Source organism: Plectropomus leopardus, chromosome 12, assembly GCF_026936395.1.
Source record: "Plectropomus leopardus strain MGB_pleo_1.0 chromosome 12, ASM2693639v1, whole genome shotgun sequence".
In the NCBI taxonomy this organism is placed as follows: Eukaryota; Metazoa; Chordata; class Actinopteri; order Perciformes; family Serranidae; genus Plectropomus; species Plectropomus leopardus.
This window is the reverse complement of record NC_142187.1, coordinates 15,700,936-15,706,935: the sequence shown is the minus strand read 5'-3', so window position 1 is coordinate 15,706,935 and position 6,000 is coordinate 15,700,936. Positions and strand designations below refer to the sequence as shown.

Below are 6,000 nucleotides of genomic sequence, written 5' to 3'. Positions count from 1 at the left end.
GGTGACGGTGCCAGCTCGAGCTGCTTTGTTTCTCTTCCACCCCTCTGAGCCTCGTCCAGGTGTAGGGAAGTCAATGTACAAAGCTGGAAATGCTATAAAAAGTAATGTGAAGAATGTAAATGTAGAATTTTTTGTAAAGACCTTTAGATATGGAACAAACTTTCCACATCTTTTAGGGAATGTAATGGCGTGAAATTCAATGACTGGCAATGGCACAGCTGAGCACACCTCTTTAGAGGTTGTATAACAGCTTCTCGCATTGCAAATTACATTCGAACCCGATCCTCTTTTCCATTCAGGTTTGTACGATTAAATTACACAGTTTTTTTAAATTCATTCTTAAATACAGGTTGTGTCAGTTCTTGTTAATTATCTTTAGATCTGAATATTTGCTGCTTTGTGTGAAAGCACACGTGGTCTGAGGGTGGAGATTTGACAAGACATTCTGCGCTGCTGTCAAAAAAATATTGCAGAGAAACTAATCACTCTCTTCTCTTTTTTTCAGTTTATCGCAGAGCTTTCCATCTTAAACAAGGATTGACTTGGCAAAATATCTTCAGTTCCCCATTGACATGTAAGTCATTTGTGAGCTTTCAGTGTTCTGTTTTCATGCTTTTTCACAGAGTACTGGATTTCTCATTTGAGATACAAAACCAAAATCCATGACTCAACACTAAATGCTGAAATATGTAATTATAGCTGCTTCGCTTTGCTGTTATTTTCTATCACCAGCGGCTTTTTTTTTTTAATGAGTCCGTGGAGCTAAAATTAAATGAAAGAGCTACTGTGTGGTTTAGTTCTACTCAACAAGAATGATGCATGCGCTTCAGCGGATCATCACAAAGAACAAAGCGATGTTTATGTTGGGTAATAGAAAGGGTGTATCCTGACTAAACAGACCAGTGTCATGTGAATTCATCAAGGAGTTGTGCCACTTTTCCTGGCATAAGGTGTTGAACCTGACTAATACGGAAGCTGGGCTCAGATAACAGTGCAGTCAGCCATTGTGTAAATAAAACCAATCTGCTCCAACCAGAAAATAGGAGGCATCTCAAATGTAAGTATCCAAAAAAACTTTTGTTGAACTATGTTTCAGCTCAGAGAAATGCAGGTTTGTGTTAAGACTGTCATTGTCGTCGTCTAATATGTTACTATTTACTAAAATGTTAATGTACCACATTATCATGTTCTCTATTCACCTCCCATATTTACCTCTTCTTTTACTCTCTGATTACTCCTCATTTGCCTCGGGCCATTTGCACCGTTGATTTTCTGCCTTTGTAACAATAGATCGAGTGATGGACATCTAGATATTCAGAAATTTATTATGTCTGTAGTTCTCCTCATCCCTGTAAAGCCTTTTTGCATCTTTACGCTCACAGTTCTGACAAGCCGCAACTTCCCTGTTTTGCTTTACTTGCTCCGCTCTGATAAACAGCACGCAGGTTTATCAGAGCGGAGCAAAATAAGCAACTAGACCAAAATAGAGCGGAAATATAGATTTGATATTGGACTGACATTCCTCAGGCAGCCATGCAGAAACACAATTTTTAAATGAATATTTTGTAACTGCTCGATGTGTTAAAGGGTCCATTTTTAATTAAAAGGATTTTTCACCCCAAAAATCTAAAATACACGTTTTTTCTTTTACCTGTAGCGTTGATTCTCAGTCTAGATAGTTTTGGTGTGAGTTGTTGAGCGTTAAAGATATCGGCCATAGAGGTGTCTGCCTTCTCTTCAATATAATGGAACTAGACGGCACTCAGCTTGAGGTGCTCAAAGTGCCAAAAAACTGTCTGAAAACTCAACAACAATGTCTCAATCATGACCCGGTTAGTAAAGATAACCCACAGACATTGCTGTGAGCAGTTTCATGTAGAAACTACTTTCTTTCTACTGAACAACACCTGCCAACTGTATTAGATTGACGTATGACGTGTGCATTTGTTCATGGACGAGAGGCTCTCGCTTGTGACAGCGTGAGACGTAAACATTAGTGGCATCCTCTAACGTTAGCTAGCTCACTGGCGCTATGGAGCAGGCAGTAGATGCAAGCTTCCCTCTGCACGGTAATGCTGTTGGCAGGTGTAGTTTGGTAGAAAGAAAATAGTTCCCAAATGAAACTGCTCACAACAAGTATAGAAAAAGATAAATGTAGCTAATGTGATGTCACCGATTGGTTCGCGGACTCTCATTTAGAAGCCTCGAGTTCAGCATTTTGCATTTGTCATCTTTGGTTTTTTTTGTTCTGGCAACAGAGATTACGAAGTATGGATGAGGGGGTGGAGCTGTGGAGGAGCTGACCTCGCAGACAGCCCGAAACTCAAAGCAGCCATATTATTAATTATGCAGATCTTTAAGCCTTAAGAAATGTAAACAGGTAAATAATATAAAAATTCAACCCCCATACAGATGTCATGAGCAATAGAGACCAAAACGGTTTTTGCACCAGGTTTTAAACTTATTTTTTATGCTGAAAAAATTTGGCATTTTAACATCAAGGGCTATAGGGATTTACTAGTTTTTGAAGCCGGCCTCAAGTGGCCACATGAGCCTACAGTTTTTGGCACTTTTGCTTTTGCTTCGGTTTTTAGCTTCTGAGGTTGCTGCTTGATCACAACAAGGTCTGTGCATTATCTTGAGTAACTGGGTCATGATTTCTGGAAAGAGACATTGCAGTTGAGTTTTTATTGTATTGTATTGTATTGTATTTTGGGGCTTTGAGCACCACAAGCCGAATGCCATTTAGTTACATCATATTCAAGACAGCGCAGATGTCTCCAAGGCTGATAGCTCCAACACTCTGCAACTCACACCAAAACAATCTAGATCGATAAATAGCGCTACAGGTGAGAGAGAAAATCTGTATTTTTGATTTAGGATTGAACTGTCCCTCTAACATGTTCACCATATCAACTCAAAAAGTAATAATGTGTCAGTGTCAAGTTTACAACTTGTTTCTGCTGCCCCCAAAGTGGCTGAATCAATGAATACAGGCATTAACAGCATACAAGCACATGACTCGCATATTGTTTTCACGCCAGCGCTCTATCTCTCAGCATGCCTCCATATCTAAACTCTCACACCATCTCTCACCCCTCTCTGTGACCCAGCAGCTGTGGCTCCCTCAAGTCCCTCTGTTAGTGGGGTATTATTGTCTGCAACTGCCTCAGACCGGTCACATGGTAGTCAAGTGACAGGGCTCAGGTTACTTTGTGCTATTGATGTCTGATTTCCAGACGCAAGCGTTAACCAATAGTGTACTGAGCTTGTTTCCTCAAAACAGCAGAAGTGAAAACAGAGGTATCTTTATTTGCACTCAGCAAAAGCTTGAGGAGTCACCAGTCCAGTACCAGTTTGAAAAGCAAAAAACCAAGAACTCAGATTTTTTTCACACTTTACAGCATGAAGTAACACTGTATTTGATAAATAGTAGTATGTTGGATGTATTTTAAATACCCTCAGAACTCCAAAACCCTCTGTCAGGTTTGAAAGGCATATGTTCTTTAAAAAGTGCCCAAATTACTCTATTTTTCATCATCAGATTTTCACATTTCCGCAGCCCTTCAACAAGAAATAAGCACTTTGTTTTGGTGATAACTATCTCTGCCCTGCTGTTTGCTCACTGTTTTGGCTCCAACACTGCCTACATTTGGTGTGACTATTTAAAAATATGGTTATTTATGGATGAGGGAGGGTTATGCCTCTTCCCCAGCACTCAGGGAGGCTCAAGGAAAAAAGATTTGTGCCTTTGGTGAGGGTAATAATATAATAAAGACAAAATTCACACCCCAGCCACCCCACTCCTCTGATAAATAAAGTACAATCCCTAAACAACATGGCTTTAGAGGCATACTAATGTAACTGTCATTTAAGGACATCTGCCCTGTCGCTGGCAGAATAACATGTTGGCGTGGTACATTTTAGCTAACCACAGATGCATCATTTGTATATCTCAAACATATCATATTACCATGTCTAAAGCGATGTAGTTCAGATAACATGTTATGAGCTGAGTTTCTCACCTGTAGGGGGATCAGATGGTGTATGGTGTGACACCTAGTCGGAACAGCTGCCAAGCCGCTGTTCAAGGCCAACAAACAATAACAGCAGGTGTTTTTATGGACACAGTGGTGACATTATCTTTTCCCAGTCAAGTGGTTTTGTGCCTTCTCCTAATGTTAACCACAGCTTTGTCACAACATAACATTTCTTTGCCTCTAAGTTTCAAAATATCCACTACATATGAAGCAGGGAAAAAAAGATTTAAAATGTACACATGTAAAATATCCATTTTTTTTCTTTGCAGAAAAACACAATGCCAACATTTATTCTGGTGACTGGGTTTGGACATTTCCAAGTCTTAATATACAACCCCAATTCCAAATAGTTTTGGAATAACATTTAACTTTGAAAGTGAAATATCTTGTCTCTGTGCTGTATTCAATTGAATATAAATCAGAAAAGATTTTCAAATCATTGTATTCTGTTTTTTATATCTGTTGTATACAGCGTCACAGTTATTTTTTTTAAATCAGGGTTGTATTAGGCAGTTATCATAACTTCTGTACACTGTATGATTTGTTTCGTTTTACTATGATATAACCATATTTAACTAGGTAGCTATCTCAAAGGGCTGTGTTAAGCATACTAAACACATACTCTGACACAAAAAAACTGAAAATTGGAAACGTGTGGGGAACAGGGGATAAATTATTAAATGTGCGGGAAAACCAAGGAGAAAAAAAAATCTGAAAGATAAATAAAGGTGTAAAATACATCCAGTTTTCATGACTTTAATTTAATTTGATTTTTTAACTCAACGAAGGTTAAAGGCTTTATGAAGGTTAAAAACTTTCTGTTTCTCTTTATATATTTTTCATTAAGTAACTTATTGTGTAACACTGATATATGTATTTTATTTTTGACTTGGCCTTATTCAGCCTCCCCCCTGAAGACTGTGGTTTAATATATTTTTTTTAACTGATATTTATCTGACATATTTGACAGGAAGGTGCTGTCACATAAATATAGCTGTTATGTGGGTGTTGCTGTAATGAACATGTTGTCATGCGTTATGTTGTGCTGTGACGAGATTAAGCTCTCTTTCTTTACAACAAATAACTCCCTAAATTTCTTCCGCTGGTGTCCGACAGACCACATTTGAAGGAGTAAATACTTTTTAATATCTGTGATGCTGCCTCATAAGCTCGTACTATAGTTGCAGCTGCTGGGTGGAGATACTGTATTGAAACTGAACCAGTCTTCCCAAATCACACAGACGCCTTTTACCACATAAGTACAGAGAGTGTTTTGTGCTGATGGCACAGCATTGTCAGGGGTTGTTTTGCTAGAAAAACAGGAAACGTTATCCTTCCTCAGTGAAACTAGTTTAAAGGGAAGATACAGTTTAGCTGGTAATATACATTAAAGAAGCAGTTCAGCCCAAAAGCATAAAATGCATGTTTTTCCTCCTTACCTGTAGTCCTGTTTATCAGTGTAGATTGTTTTGGTGTAAGTTGTTGATTATTGGAGATATCGGGCGTAGAGATGTTTGCCTTCGCTCCAATATAATAGAACTGGATGGCACTCGGCTTGTGGTGCTCAAAGGTCCAAAAAACTGCATCTGAAAAACTCAACAGCAATGCCTCTTTGCAGAAATCATGACCCAGTTACTCAGGATAATGTACAGACCTTGTTGTGAGCAGTTTCATATAGGAACTATTTTCTTTATCATATATATCACTGCACAGAGGGGAGTGTGCATCTACTGTTAGCTAGAATGACTCAGCTAGCTGTGGTTGCAGTTCACCATTCGTGCAAAAGTACAGTTGGCAGGTGTAGTTCAGTAGACGAAAATAGAAGAAAATGAGACAGTTAACAAGAAATTAACCAAAATTGAAAGAAATATCAGAAAACTAGCAACAAAAGAAAAGACAAATGGTTAAAAAACAACAACAAGGAAATGACCTGAAAAATGTGCTATAGATGTATATACAA

The 6,000-nt window shown here is 38.5% G+C and overlaps 1 protein-coding gene across 3 annotated transcripts in view; it reads left to right on the top strand.

The window, feature by feature from the left end:
* Nucleotides 1-428: 428 nt before the first annotated feature.
* The window catches only part of st3gal3b (ST3 beta-galactoside alpha-2,3-sialyltransferase 3b), a 77,157-nt gene continuing 71,585 nt past the window's right edge, over nt 429-6,000 (top strand). The window contains exon 1 of one of the 3 annotated variants that reach the window (XM_042497147.2): nt 429-574. The gene's annotated coding sequence lies outside the window, so the exon portion shown is untranslated. Of the gene's footprint in view, nt 575-900; nt 1,058-6,000 lie in introns of those variants that run through there. The other 2 variants (XM_042497151.2, XM_042497146.2) reach the window with 2 other exon arrangements.